This window comes from Bactrocera dorsalis, unplaced genomic scaffold (genome assembly GCF_023373825.1).
Source record: "Bactrocera dorsalis isolate Fly_Bdor unplaced genomic scaffold, ASM2337382v1 BdCtg038, whole genome shotgun sequence".
In the NCBI taxonomy this organism is placed as follows: Eukaryota; Metazoa; Arthropoda; class Insecta; order Diptera; family Tephritidae; genus Bactrocera; species Bactrocera dorsalis.
Window position 1 is genome coordinate 97691 of NW_026038089.1, and position 17523 is coordinate 115213.

General features: G+C 29.8%; 1 long non-coding RNA gene across 1 annotated transcript; it reads right to left on the reverse strand.

The window, feature by feature from the left end:
- Positions 1-1360: 1360 nt before the first annotated feature.
- LOC125780018 (uncharacterized) lies at positions 1361-17215 on the reverse strand. The gene is made up of 3 exons (XR_007423513.1): positions 17185-17215; positions 16586-16686; positions 1361-1378 (listed from the first exon to the last, which is right to left on the reverse strand). It is a non-coding gene; the product is annotated as an uncharacterized LOC125780018 (long non-coding RNA).
- Positions 17216-17523: the final 308 nt, after the last annotated feature.

The following is a 17523-nucleotide window of genomic DNA, read 5'->3' on the forward strand; positions in this document are numbered from 1 at the left end:
GAAGTGGACATAAATCCATAACGGCAGTTAATTTGCAAGAATTCCACAACCTAATATTTAAGTATAAAGTCGATTTTCTTGTATATACACATTTATCAATCGATAATGAGTTGCTTCAAATCATTAAATTCACATATTTAAGTTAATTAACCTTCTTCATCTCACTGAAGTGGACATAAATCCATAACGGCAGTGAATTTGCAAGAATCCCACAACCTTATATTTAAGTATAAAGTCGATTTTCTTGTATAAACACATTTATCAATCGATAATGAGTTGCTTCAAATCATTAAATTCACATATTTAAGTTAATTAACCTTCTTCATCTCACTGAAGTGGACATAAATCCATAACGGCAGTTAATTTGCAAGAATTCCACAACCTTATATTTAAGTATAAAGTCGATTTTCTTGTATAAACACATTTATCAATCGATAATGAGTTGCTTCAAATCATTAAATTCACATATTTAAGTTAATTAACCTTCTTCATCGCACTGAAGTGGACATAAATCCATAACGGCAGTGAATTTGCAAGAATTCCACAACCTAATATTTAAGTATAAAGTCGATTTTCTTGTATATACACATTTATCAATCGATAATGAGTTGCTTCAAATCATTAAATTCACATATTTAAGTTAATTAACCTTCTTCATCTCACTGAAGTGGACATAAATCCATAACGGCAGTGAATTTGCAAGAATTCCACAACCTTATGTTTAAGTATAAAGTCGATTTTCTTGTATAAACACATTTATCAATCGATAATGAGTTGCTTCAAATCATTAAATTCACATATTTAAGTTAATTAACCTTCTTCATCTCACTGAAGTGGACATAAATCCATAACGGCAGTTAATTTGCAAGAATTCCACAACCTTATATTTAAGTACAACGACGATTTTCTTGTATATACACATTTCTCAATCGATAATAAGTTGCTTCAAATCATTAAATTTACATATTTAAGTTAATTAACCTTCTTCATCGCACTGAAGTGGACATAAATCCATAACGGCAGTTAATTTGCAAGAATTCCACAACCTTATATTTAAGTATAAAGTCGATTTTCTTGTATATACACATTTATCAATCGATAATGAGTTGCTTCAAATCATTAAATTCACATATTTAAGTTAATTAACCTTCTTCATCGCACTGAAGTGGACATAAATCCATAACGGCAGTTAATTTGCAAGAATTCCACAACCTTATGTTTAAGTATAAAGACGATTTTCTTGTATATACACATTTATCAATCGATAATGAGTTGCTTCAAATCATTAAATTCACATATTTAAGTTAATTAACCTTCTTCATCGCACTGAAGTGGACATAAATCCATAACGGCAGTTAATTTGCAAGAATTCCACAAACTTATATTTAAGTATAAAGTAGATTTTCTTGTATATACACATTTATCAGTCGATAATGAGTTGCTTCAAATCATTAAATTCACATATTTAAGTTAATTAACCTTCTTCATCGCACTGAAGTGGACATAAATCCATAACGGCAGTTAATTTGCAAGAATTCCACAACCTTATGTTTAAGTATAAATTCGATTTTCTTGTATATACACATTTATCAATCGATAATGAGATGCTTCAAATCATAAAATTCACATATTTAAGTTAATTAATCTTCTTCATTGCACTGAAGTGGACATAAATCCATAACGGCAGTTAATTTGCAAGAATTCCACATAATATTTAAGTATAAAGTCGATTTTCTTGTATATACACATTTATCAATCGATAATGAGTTGCTTCAAATCATTATATTCACATTTTTAAGTTAATTAACCTTCTTCATCGCACTGGAGTGGACATAAATCCATAACGGCAGTTATTTTGCAAGAATTCCACAACCTTATGTTTAAGTATAAAGTCGATTTTCTTGTATATACACATTTATCAATCGATAATGAGTTGCTTCAAATCATTAAATTCACATATTTAAGTTAGATAACCTTCTTCATCGCACTGAAGTGGACATAAATCCATAACGGCAGTTAATTTGCAAGAATTCCACAACCTTATGTTTAAGTATAAAGTCGATTTTCTTGTATATACACATTTATCAATCGATAATGAGTTGCTTCAAATCATTAAATTCACATATTTAAGTTAATTAACCTTCTTCATCGCACTGAAGTGGACATAAATCCATAACGGCAGTTAATTTGCAAGAATTCCACAACCTTATGTTTAAGTACAACGACGATTTTCTTGTATATACACATTTATCAATCGATAATGAGTTGCTTCAAATCATTAAATTCACATATTTAAGTTAATTAACCTTCTTCATCGCACTGAAGTGGACATAAATCCATAACGGCAGTTAATTTGCAAGAATTCCACAACCTTATGTTTAAGTATAAAGTCGATTTTCTTGTATATACACATTTATCAATCGATAATGAGTTGCTTCAAATCATTAAATTCACATATTTAAGTTAATTAACCTTCTTTATCGCACTGAAGTGGACATAAATCCATAACGGCAGTTAATTTGCAAGAATTCCACAGCCTTATATTTAAGTATAAAATCGATTTTCTTGTATATACACATTTATCAATCGATAATGAGTTGCTTCAAATCATTAAATTCACATATTTAAGTTAATTAACCTTCTTCATCGCACTGAAGTGGACATAAATCCATAACGGCAGTTAATTTGCAAGAATTCCACAACCTTATGTTTAAGTATAAAGTCGATTTTCTTGTATATACACATTTATCAATCGATAATGAGTTGCTTCAAATCATTAAATTCACATATTTAAGTTAATTAACCTTCTTCATCGCACTGAAGTGGACATAAATCCATAACGGCAGTTAATTTGCAAGAATTCCACAACCTTATATTTAAGTATAAAGTCGATTTTCTTGTATATACACATTTATCAATCGATAATGAGTTGCTTCAAATCATTAAATTCACATATTTAAGTTAATTAACCTTCTTCATCGCACTGAAGTGGACATAAATCCATAACGGCAGTTAATTTGCAAGAATTCCACAACCTAATATTTAAGTATAAAGTCGATTTTCTTGTATATACACATTTATCAATCGATAATGAGTTGCTTCAAATCATTAAATTCACATATTTAAGTTAATTAACCTTCTTCATCGCACTGAAGTGGACATAAATCCATAACGGCAGTGAATTTGCAAGAATTCCACAACCTTATATTTAAGTATAAAGTCGATTTTCTTGTATATACACATTTATCAATCGATAATGAGTTGCTTCAAATCATTAAATTCACATATTTAAGTTAATTAACCTTCTTCATCGCACTGAAGTGGACATAAATCCATAACGGCAGTTAATTTGCAAGAATTCCACAACCTTATATTTAAGTATAAAGTCGATTTTCTTGTATATACACATTTATCAATCGATAATGAGTTGCTTCAAATCATTAAATTCACATATTTAAGTTAATTAACCTTCTTCATCTCACTGAAGTGGACATAAATCCATAACGGCAGTGAATTTGCAAGAATTCCACAACCTTATATTTAAGTATAAAGTCGATTTTCTTGTATATACACATTTATCAATCGATAATGAGTTGCTTCAAATCATTAAATTCACATATTTAAGTTAATTAACCTTCTTCATCGCACTGAAGTGGACATAAATCCATAACGGCAGTTAATTTGCAAGAATTCCACAACCTAATATTTAAGTATAAAGTCGATTTTCTTGTATATACACATTTATCAATCGATAATGAGTTGCTTCAAATCATTAAATTCACATATTTAAGTTAATTAACCTTCTTCATCGCACTGAAGTGGACATAAATCCATAACGGCAGTGAATTTGCAAGAATTCCACAACCTTATATTTAAGTATAAAGTCGATTTTCTTGTATATACACATTTATCAATCGATAATGAGTTGCTTCAAATCATTAAATTCACATATTTAAGTTAATTAACCTTCTTCATCGCACTGAAGTGGACATAAATCCATAACGGCAGTTAATTTGCAAGAATTCCACAACCTAATATTTAAGTATAAAGTCGATTTTCTTGTATAAACACATTTATCAATCGATAATGAGTTGCTTCAAATCATTAAATTCACATATTTAAGTTAATTAACCTTCTTCATCGCACTGAAGTGGACATAAATCCATAACGGCAGTTAATTTGCAAGAATTCCACAACCTTATGTTTAAGTATAAAGTCGATTTTCTTGTATATACACATTTATCAATCGATAATGAGTTGCTTCAAATCATTAAATTCACATATTTAAGTTAATTAACCTTCTTCATCGCACTGAAGTGGACATAAATCCATAACGGCAGTTAATTTGCAATAATTCCACAACCTTATATTTAAGTATAAAGTCGATTTTCTTGTATATACACATTTATCAATCGATAATGAGTTGCTTCAAATCATTAAATTCACATATTTAAGTTAATTAACCTTCTTCATCGCACTGAAGTGGACATAAATCCATAACGGCAGTTAATTTGCAAGAATTCCACAACCTTATGTTTAAGTATAAAGTCGATTTTCTTGTATATACATATTTATCAATCGATAATGAGTTGCTTCAAATCATTAAATTCACACATTTAAGTTAATTAACGCTCTTCATCGCACTGAAGTGGACATAAATCCATAACGGCAGTTAATTTTCAAGAATACCACAACCTAATATTTAAGTATAAAGTCGATTTTCTTGTAAAAACACATTTATTAATCGATAATGAGTTGCTTCAAATCATTAAATTCACACATTTAAGTTAATTAACCTTCTTCATCGCACTGAAGTGGACATAAATCCATAACGGCAGTTAATTTGCAAGAATTCCACAACCTTATGTTTAAGTATAAAGTCGATTTTCTTGTATATACACATTTATCAATCGATAATGAGTTGCTTCAAATCATTAAATTCACATATTTAAGTTAATTAACCTTCTTCATCGCACTGAAGTGGACATAAATCCATAACGGCAGTTAATTTGCAAGAATTCCACAACCTTATATTTAAGTATAAAGTCGATTTTCTTGTATATACACATTTATCAATCGATAATGAGTTGCTTCAAATCATTAAATTCACATATTTAAGTTAATTAACCTTCTTCATCGCACTGAAGTGGACATAAATCCATAACGGCAGTTAATTTGCAAGAACTCCACAACCTAATATTTAAGTATAAAGTCGATTTTCTTGTATAAACACATTTATCAATCGATAAAAAGTTGCTTCAAATCATTAAATTCACATATTTAAGTTAATTAACCTTCTTCATCGCACTGAAGTGGACATAAATCCATAACGGCAGTTAATTTGCAAGAATTCCACAACCTTATGTTTAAGTATAAAGTCGATTTTCTTGTATAAACACATTTATCAATCGATAATGAGTTGCTTCAAATCATTAAATTCACATATTTAAGTTAATTAACCTTCTTCATCGCACTGAAGTGGACATAAATCCATAACGGCAGTTAATTTGCAAGAATTCCACAACCTAATATTTAAGTATAAAGTCGATTTTCTTGTATAAACACATTTATCAATCGATAATGAGTTGCTTCAAATCATTAAATTCACATATTTAAGTTAATTAACCTTCTTCATCGCACTGAAGTGGACATAAATCCATAACGGCAGTTAATTTGCAAGAATTCCACAACCTTATATTTAAGTATAAAGTCGATTTTCTTGTATATACACATTTATCAATCGATAATGAGTTGCTTCAAATCATTAAATTCACATATTTAAGTTAATTAACCTTCTTCATCGCACTGAAGTGGACATAAATCCATAACGGCAGTGAATTTGCAAGAATTCCACAACCTAATATTTAAGTATAAAGTCGATTTTCTTGTATAAACGCATTTATCAATCGATAATGAGTTGCTTCAAATCATTAAATTCACATATTTAAGTTAATAAACCTTCTTCATCGCACTGAAGTGGACATAAATCCATAACGGCAGTTAATTTGCAAGAATTCCACAACCTTATGTTTAAGTATAAAGTCGATTTTCCTGTATATACACATTTATCAATCGATAATGAGTTGCTTCAAATCATTATATTCACATATTTAAGTTAATTAACCTTCTTCATCGCACTGAAGTGGACATAAATCCATAACGGCAGTTAATTTGCAAGAATTCCACAACCTTATATTTAAGTATAAAGTCGATTTTCTTGTATAAACACATTTATCAATCGATAATGAGTTGCTTCAAATCATTAAATTCACATATTTAAGTTAATTAACCTTCTTCATCGCACTGAAGTGGACATAAATCCATAACGGCAGTGAATTTGCAAGAATTCCACAACCTTATGTTTAAGTATAAAGTCGATTTTCTTGTATATACACATTTATCAATCGATAATGAGTTGCTTCAAATCATTAAATTCACATATTTAAGTTAATTAACCTTCTTCATCGCACTGAAGTGGACATAAATCCATAACGGCAGTTAATTTGCAAGAATTCCACAACCTTATGTTTAAGTATAAAGTCGATTTTCTTGTATAAACACATTTATCAATCGATAATGAGTTGCTTCAAATCATTAAATTCACATATTTAAGTTAATTAACCTTCTTCATCGCACTGAAGTGGACATAAATCCATAACGGCAGTTAATTTGCAAGAATTCCACAACCTAATATTTAAGTATAAAGTCGATTTTCTTGTATATACACATTTATCAATCGATAATGAGTTGCTTCAAATCATTAAATTCACATATTTAAGTTAATTAACCTTCTTCATCGCACTGAAGTGGACATAAATCCATAACGGCAGTTAATTTGCAAGAATTCCACAACCTAATATTTAAGTATAAAGTCGATTTTCTTGTATATACACATTTATCAATCGATAATGAGTTGCTTCAAATCATTAAATTCACATATTTAAGTTAATTAACCTTCTTCATCGCACTGAAGTGGACATAAATCCATAACGGCAGTTAATTTGCAAGAATTCTTCAACCTTATATTTAAGTATAAAGTCGATTTTCTTGTATATACACATTTATCAATCGATAATGAGTTGCTTCAAATCATTAAATTCACATATTTAAGTTAATTAACCTTCTTCATCGCACTGAAGTGGACATAAATCCATAACGGCAGTTAATTTGCAAGAATTCCACAACCTTATATTTAAGTATAAAGTCGATTTTCTTGTATAAACACATTTATCAATCGATAATGAGTTGCTTCAAATCATTAAATTCACATATTTAAGTTAATTAACCTTCTTCATCGCACTGAAGTGGACATAAATCCATAACGGCAGTTAATTTGCAAGAATTCCACAACCTTATATTTAAGTATAAAGTCGATTTTCTTGTATATACACATTTATCAATCGATAATGAGTTGCTTCAAATCATTAAATTCACATATTTAAGTTAATTAACCTTCTTCATCGCACTGAAGTGGACATAAATCCATAACGGCAGTTAATTTGCAAGAATTCCACAACCTTATGTTTAAGTATAAAGTCGATTTTCTTGTATATACACATTTATCAATCGATAATGAGTTGCTTCAAATCATTAAATTCACATATTTAAGTTAATTAACCTTCTTCATCGCACTGAAGTGGACATAAATCCATAACGGCAGTTAATTTGCAAGAATTCCACAACCCTAAATTAAAGTATAAAGTCGATTTTCTTGTATATACACATTTATCAATCGATAATGAGTTGCTTCAAATCATTAAATTCACATATTTAAGTTAATTAACCTTCTTCATCTCACTGAAGTGGACATAAATCCATAACGGCAGTTAATTTGCAAGAATTCCACAACCTTATATTTAAGTATAAAGTCGATTTTCTTGTATAAACACATTTATCAATCGATAATGAGTTGCTTCAAATCATAAAATTCACATATTTAAGTTAATTAACCTTCTTCATCGCACTGAAGTGGACATAAATCCATAACGGCAGTTAATTTGCAAGAATTTCACAACCTTATATTTAAGTATAAAGTCGATTTTCTTGTATATACACATTTATCAATCGATAATGAGTTGCTTCAAATCATTAAATTCACATATTTAAGTTAATTAACCTTCTTCATCGCACTGAAGTGGACATAAATCCATAACGGCAGTTAATTTGCAAGAATTCCACAACCTTATATTTAAGTATAAAGTCGATTTTCTTGTATAAACACATTTATCAATCGATAATGAGTTGCTTCAAATCATTAAATTCACATATTTAAGTTAATTAACCTTCTTCATCGCACTGAAGTGGACATAAATCCATAACGGCAGTTAATTTGCAAGAATTCCACAACCTTATATTTAAGTATAAAGTCGATTTTCTTGTATATACACATTTATCAATCGATAATGAGTTGCTTCAAATCATTAAATTCACATATTTAAGTTAATTAACCTTCTTCATCGCACTGAAGTGGACATAAATCCATAACGGCAGTTAATTTGCAAGAATTCCACAACCTTATGTTTAAGTATAAAGTCGATTTTCTTGTATATACACATTTATCAATCGATAATGAGTTGCTTCAAATCATTAAATTCACATATTTAAGTTAATTAACCTTCTTCATCGCACTGAAGTGGACATAAATCCATAACGGCAGTTAATTTGCAAGAATTCCACAACCTTATGTTTAAGTATAAAGTCGATTTTCTTGTATAAACACATTTATCAATCGATAATGAGTTGCTTCAAATCATTAAATTCACATATTTAAGTTAATTAACCTTCTTCATCGCACTGAAGTGGACATAAATCCATAACGGCAGTTAATTTGCAAGAATTCCACAACCTTATATTTAAGTATAAAGTCGATTTTCTTGTATATACACATTTATCAATCGATAATGAGTTGCTTCAAATCATTAAATTCACATATTTAAGTTAATTAACCTTCTTCATCGCACTGAAGTGGACATAAAGCCATAACGGCAGTTAATTTGCAAGAATTCCACAACTTATTATTAAGTATAAAGTCGATTTTCTTGTATAAACACATTTATCAATCGATAATGAGTTGCTTCAAATCATTAAATTCACATATTTAAGTTAATTAACCTTCTTCATCGCACTGAAGTGGACATAAATCCATAACGGCAGTTAATTTGCAAGAATTCCACAACCTTATATTTAAGTATAAAGTCGATTTTCTTGTATATACACATTTATCAATCGATAATGAGTTGCTTCAAATCATTAAATTCACATATTTAAGTTAATTAACCTTCTTCATCGCACTGAAGTGGACATAAATCCATAACGGCAGTTAATTTGCAAGAATTCCACAACCTTATGTTTAAGTATAAAGTCGATTTTCTTGTATATACACATTTATCAATCGATAATGAGTTGCTTCAAATCATTAAATTCACATATTTAAGTTAATTAACCTTCTTCATCGCACTGAAGTGGACATAAATCCATAACGGCAGTTAATTTGCAAGAATTCCACAACCTTATGTTTAAGTATAAAGTCGATTTTCTTGTATATACACATTTATCAATCGATAATGAGTTGCTTCAAATCATTAAATTCACATATTTAAGTTAATTAACCTTCTTCATCTCACTGAAGTGGACATAAATCCATAACGGCAGTGAATTTGCAAGAATTCCACAACCTTATGTTTAAGTATAAAGTCGATTTTCTTGTATATACACATTTATCAATCGATAATGAGTTGCTTCAAATCATTAAATTCACATATTTAAGTTAATTAACCTTCTTCATCTCACTGAAGTGGACATAAATCCATAACGGCAGTTAATTTGCAAGAATTCCACAACCTAATATTTAAGTATAAAGTCGATTTTCTTGTATATACACATTTATCAATCGATAATGAGTTGCTTCAAATCATTAAATTCACATATTTAAGTTAATTAACCTTCTTCATCGCACTGGAGTGGACATAAATCCATAACGGAAGTTAATTTGCAAGAATTCCGCAACCTAATATTTAAGTATAAAGTCGATTTTCTTGTATATACACATTTATCAATCGATAATGAGTTGCTTCAAATCAATTAATTCACATATTTAAGTTAATTAATCTTGTTCATCTCACTGGTGTGGACATAAAGCCATAACGGCAGTGAAGTTGCAAGAATTCCACAACCTAATATTTAAGTATAAAGTCGATTTTCTTGTATATACACATTTATCAATCGATAATGAGTTGCTTCAAATCATTAAATTCACATATTTAAGTTAATTAACCTTCTTCATCTCACTGAAGTGGACATAAATCCATAACGGCAGTTAATTTGCAAGAATTCCACAACCTTATGTTTAAGTATAAAGTCGATTTTCTTGTATAAACACATTTATCAATCGATAATGAGTTGCTTCAAATCATTAAATTCACATATTTAAGTTAATTAACCTTCTTCATCTCACTGAAGTGGACATAAATCCATAACGGCAGTTAATTTGCAAGAATTCCACAACCTAATATTTAAGTATAAAGTCGATTTTCTTGTATATACACATTTATCAATCGATAATGAGTTGCTTCAAATCATTAAATTCACATATTTAAGTTAATTAACCTTCTTCATCTCACTGAAGTGGACATAAATCCATAACGGCAGTGAATTTGCAAGAACTCCACAACCTTATGTTTAAGTATAAAGTCGATTTTCTTGTATATACACATTTATCAATCGATAATGAGTTGCTTCAAATCATTAAATTCACATATTTAAGTTAATTAACCTTCTTCATCTCACTGAAGTGGACATAAATCCATAACGGCAGTTAATTTGCAAGAATTCCACAACCTTATATTTAAGTATAAAGTCGATTTTCTTGTATATACACATTTATCAATCGATAATGAGTTGCTTCAAATCATTAAATTCACATATTTAAGTTAATTAACCTTCTTCATCGCACTGAAGTGGACATAAATCCATAACGGCAGTTAATTTGCAAGAATTCCACAACCTTATGTTTAAGTATAAAGTCGATTTTCTTGTATATACACATTTATCAATCGATAATGAGTTGCTTCAAATCATTAAATTCACATATTTAAGTTAATTAACCTTCTTCATCTCACTGAAGTGGACATAAATCCATAACGGCAGTTAATTTGCAAGAATTCCACAACCTTATATTTAAGTATAAAGTCGATTTTCTTGTATATACACATTTATCAATCGATAATGAGTTGCTTCAAATCATTAAATTCACATATTTAAGTTAATTAACCTTCTTCATCTCACTGAAGTGGACATAAATCCATAACGGCAGTGAATTTGCAAGAATTCCACAACCTTATGTTTAAGTATAAAGTCGATTTTCTTGTATATACACATTTATCAATCGATAATGAGTTGCTTCAAATCATTAAATTCACATATTTAAGTTAATTAACCTTCTTCATCTCACTGAAGTGGACATAAATCCATAACGGCAGTTAATTTGCAAGAATTCCACAACCTTATGTTTAAGTATAAAGTCGATTTTCTTGTATATACACATTTATCAATCGATAATGAGTTGCTTCAAATCATTAAATTCACATATTTAAGTTAATTAACCTTCTTCATCTCACTGAAGTGGACATAAATCCATAACGGCAGTGAATTTGCAAGAATTCCACAACCTTATGTTTAAGTATAAAGTCGATTTTCTTGTATATACACATTTATCAATCGATAATGAGTTGCTTCAAATCATTAAATTCACATATTTAAGTTAATTAACCTTCTTCATCTCACTGAAGTGGACATAAATCCATAACGGCAGTGAATTTGCAAGAATTCCACAACCTTATATTTAAGTATAAAGTCGATTTTCTTGTATAAACACATTTATCAATCGATAATGAGTTGCTTCAAATCATTAAATTCACATATTTAAGTTAATTAACCTTCTTCATCTCACTGAAGTGGACATAAATCCATAACGGCAGTTAATTTGCAAGAATTCCACAACCTTATATTTAAGTATAAAGTCGATTTTCTTGTATATACACATTTATCAATCGATAATGAGTTGCTTCAAATCATTAAATTCACATATTTAAGTTAATTAACCTTCTTCATCTCACTGAAGTGGACATAAATCCATAACGGCAGTGAATTTGCAAGAATTCCACAACCTTATGTTTAAGTATAAAGTCGATTTTCTTGTATATACACATTTATCAATCGATAATGAGTTGCTTCAAATCATTAAATTCACATATTTAAGTTAATTAACCTTCTTCATCTCACTGAAGTGGACATAAATCCATAACGGCAGTGAATTTGCAAGAATTCCACAACCTTATGTTTAAGTATAAAGTCGATTTTCTTGTATAAACACATTTATCAGTCGATAATGAGTTGCTTCAAATCATTAAATTCACATATTTAAGTTAATTAACCTTCTTCATCGCACTGAAGTGGACATAAATCCATAACGGCAGTGAATTTGCAAGAATTCCACAACCTTATGTTTAAGTATAAAGTCGATTTTCTTGTATATACACATTTATCAATCGATAATGAGTTGCTTCAAATCATTAAATTCACATATTTAAGTTAATTAACCTTCTTCATCTTACTCGAGTGGACATAAATCCATAACGGCAGTGAATTTGCAAGAATTCCACAACCTTATATTTAAGTATAAAGTCGATTTTCTTGTATATACACATTTATCAATCGATAATGAGTTGCTTCAAATCATTAAATTCACATATTTAAGTTAATTAACCTTCTTCATCTCACTGAAGTGGACATAAATCCATAACGGCAGTGAATTTGCAAGAATTCCACAACCTTATATTTAAGTATAAAGTCGATTTTCTTGTATATACACATTTATCAATCGATAATGAGTTGCTTCAAATCATTAAATTCACATATTTAAGTTAATTAACCTTCTTCATCGCACTGAAGTGGACATAAATCCATAACGGCAGTGAATTTGCAAGAATTCCACAACCTTATATTTAAGTATAAAGTCGATTTTCTTGTATATACACATTTATCAATCGATAATGAGTTGCTTCAAATCATTAAATTCACATATTTAAGTTAATTAACCTTCTTCATCGCACTGAAGTGGACATAAATCCATAACGGCAGTGAATTTGCAAGAATTCCACAACCTTATATTTAAGTATAAAGTCGATTTTCTTGTATATACACATTTATCAATCGATAATGAGTTGCTTCAAATCATTAAATTCACATATTTAAGTTAATTAACCTTCTTCATCGCACTGAAGTGGACATAAATCCATAACGGCAGTGAATTTGCAAGAATTCCACAACCTTATATTTAAGTATAAAGTCGATTTTCTTGTATATACACATTTATCAATCGATAATGAGTTGCTTCAAATCATTAAATTCACATATTTAAGTTAATTAACCTTCTTCATCTCACTGGAGTGGACATAAATCCATAACGGCAGTGAATTTGCAAGAATTCCACAACCTTATGTTTAAGTATAAACGACGATTTTCTTGTATATACACTTTTATCAATCGATAATGAGTTGCTTCAAATCATTAAATTCACATATTTAAGTTAATTAACCTTCTTCATCTCACTGAAGTGGACATAAATCCATAACGGCAGTGAATTTGCAAGAATTCCACAACCTTATGTTTAAGTATAAAGTCGATTTTCTTGTATAAACACATTTATCAATCGATAATGAGTTGCTTCAAATCATTAAATTCACATATTTAAGTTAATTAACCTTCTTCATCTCACTGAAGTGGACATAAATCCATAACGGCAGTGAATTTGCAAGAATTCCACAACCTTATGTTTAAGTATAAAGTCGATTTTCTTGTATATACACATTTATCAATCGATAATGAGTTGCTTCAAATCATTAAATTCACATATTTAAGTTAATTAACCTTCTTCATCTCACTGAAGTGGACATAAAGCCATAACGGCAGTTAATTTGCAAGAATTCCACAACCTAATATTTAAGTAAAGGGTGATTTTTTAAGAGCTTGATAACTTTTTTTAAAAAAAAAACGCATAAAATTTGCAAAATCTCATCGGTTCTTTATTTGAAACGTTAGATTGGTTCATGACATTTACTTTTTGAAGATAATTTCATTTAAATGTTGACCGCGGCTGCGTCTTAGGTGGTCCATTCGGAAAGTCCAATTTTGGGCAACTTTTTCGAGCATTTCGGCCGGAATAGCCCGAATTTCTTCGGAAATGTTGTCTTCCAAAGCTGGAATAGTTGCTGGCTTATTTCTGTAGACTTTAGACTTGACGTAGCCCCACAAAAAATAGTCTAAAGGCGTTAAATCGCATGATCTTGGTGGCCAACTTACGGGTCCATTTCTTGAGATGAATTGTTGTCCGAAGTTTTCCCTCAAAATGGCCATAGAATCGCGAGCTGTGTGGCATGTAGCGCCATCTTGTTGAAACCACATGTCAACCAAGTTCAGTTCTTCCATTTTTGGCAACAAAAAGTTTGTTAGCATCGAACGATAGCGATCGCCATTCACCGTAACGTTGCGTCCAACAGCATCTTTGAAAAAATACGGTCCAATGATTCCACCAGCGTACAAACCACACCAAACAGTGCATTTTTCGGGATGCATGGGCAGTTCTTGAACGGCTTCTGGTTGCTCTTCACCCCAAATGCGGCAATTTTGCTTATTTACGTAGCCATTCAACCAGAAATGAGCCTCATCGCTGAACAAAATTTGTCGATAAAAAATTTCGAACCGAACACTGATTTTGGTAATAAAATTCAATGATTTGCAAGCGTTGCTCGTTAGTAAGTCTATTCATGATGAAATGTCAAAGCATACTGAGCATCTTTCTCTTTGACACCATGTCTGAAATCCCACGTGATCTGTCAAATACTAATGCATGAAAATCCTAACCTCAAAAAAATCACCCGTTATAAAGTCGATTTTCTTGTATATACACATTTATCAATCGATAATGAGTTGCTTCAAATCATTATATTCACATATTTAAGTTAATTAACCTTCTTCATCTCACTGAAGTGGACATAAATCCATAACGGCAGTGAATTTGCAAGAATTCCACAACCTTATGTTTAAGTATAAAGTCGATTTTCTTGTATAAACACATTTATCAATCGATAATGAGTTGCTTCAAATCATTATATTCACATATTTAAGTTAATTAACCTTCTTCATCTCACTGAAGTGGACATAAATCCATAACGGCAGTTAATTTGCAAGAATTCCACAACCTTATGTTTAAGTACAACGACGATTTTCTTGTATATACACATTTATCAATCGATAATGAGTTGCTTCAAATCATTAAATTCACATATTTAAGTTAATTAACCTTCTTCATCGCACTGAAGTGGACATAAAGCCATAACGGCAGTGAATTTGGAAGAATTCCGTTATCTTATATTTAAGTATAAAGTCGATTTTCTTGTATATACACATTTATCAATCGATAATGAGTTGCTTAAAATCATTATATTCACATATTTAAGTTAATTAACCTTCTTCATCGCACTGAAGTGGACATAAAGCCATAACGGCAGTGAATTTGCAAGAATTCCACAACCTTATGTTTAAGTATAAAGTCGATTTTCTTGTATATACACATTTATCAATCGATAATGAGTTGCTTCAAATCATTATATTCACATATTTAAGTTAATTAACCTTCTTCATCTCACTGAAGTGGACATAAATCCATAACGGCAGTGAATTTGCAAGAATTCCACAACCTAATATTTAAGTATAAAGTCGATTTTCTTGTATAAACACATTTATCAATCGATAATGAGTTGCTTCAAATCATTAAATTCACATATTTAAGTTAATTAACCTTCTTCATCTCACTGAAGTGGACATAAAGCCATAACGGCAGTGAATTTGGAAGAATTCCGTTATCTTATATTTAAGTATAAAGTCGATTTTCTTGTATAAACACATTTATCAATCGATAATGAGTTGCTTCAAATCATTATATTCACATATTTAAGTTAATTAACCTTCTTCATCTCACTGGAGTGGACATAAATCCATAACGGCAGTGAATTTGCAAGAATTCCACAACCTTATGTTTAAGTATAAAGTCGATTTTCTTGTATAAACACATTTATCAATCGATAATGAGTTGCTTCAAATCATTAAATTCACATATTTAAGTTAATTAACCTTCTTCATCTCACTGAAGTGGACATAAATCCATAACGGCAGTGAATTTGCAAGAATTCCACAACCTTATATTTAAGTATAAAGTCGATTTTCTTGTATATACACATTTATCAATCGATAATGAGTTGCTTCAAATCATTAAATTCACATATTTAAGTTAATTAACCTTCTTCATCTCACTGGAGTGGACATAAATCCATAACGGCAGTGAATTTGGAAGAATTCCACAACCTTATGTTTAAGTATAAAGTCGATTTTCTTGTATAAACACATTTATCAATCGATAATGAGTTGCTTCAAATCATTAAATTCACATATTTAAGTTAATTAACCTTCTTCATCTCACTGAAGTGGACATAAATCCATAACGGCAGTGAATTTGCAAGAATTCCACAACCTTATGTTTAAGTATAAAGACGATTTTCTTGTATAAACACATTTATCAATCGATAATAAGTTGCTTCAAATCATTAAATTCACATATTTAAGTTAATTAACCTTCTTCATCTCACTGGAGTGGACATAAAGCCATAACGGCAGTGAATTTGGAAGAATTCCGTTATCTTATATTTAAGTATAAAGTCGATTTTCTTGTATAAACACATTTACCAATCGATAATGAGTTGCTTCAAATCATTATATTCACATATTTAAGTTAATTAACCTTCTTCATCTCACTGGAGTGGACATAAATCCATAACGGCAGTTAATTTGCAAGAATTCCACAACCTAATATTTAAGTATAAAGTCGATTTTCTTGTATAAACACATTTATCAATCGATAATGAGATGCTTCAAATCATTAAATTCACATATTTAAGTTAATTAACCTTCTTCATCTCACTGAAGTGGACATAAATCCATAACGGCAGTGAATTTGGAAGAATTCCACAACCTTATATTTAAGTATAAAGTCGATTTTCTTGTATATACACATTTATCAATCGATAATGAGTTGCTTCAAATCATTATATTCACATATTTAAGTTAATTAACCTTCTTCATCTCACTGAAGTGGACATAAAGCCATAACGGCAGTGAATTTGCAAGAATTCCACAACCTAATATTTAAGTATAAAGTCGATTTTCTTGTATATACACATTTATCAATCGATAATGAGTTGCTTCAAATCATTATATTCACATATTTAAGTTAATTAACCTTCTTCATCTCACTGGAGTGGACATAAAGCCATAACGGCAGTGAATTTGCAAGAATTCCACAACCTTATGTTTAAGTATATAGTCGATTTTCTTGTATATACACATTTATCAATCGATAATGAGTTGCTTCAAATCATTATATTCACATATTTAAGTTAATTAACCTTCTTT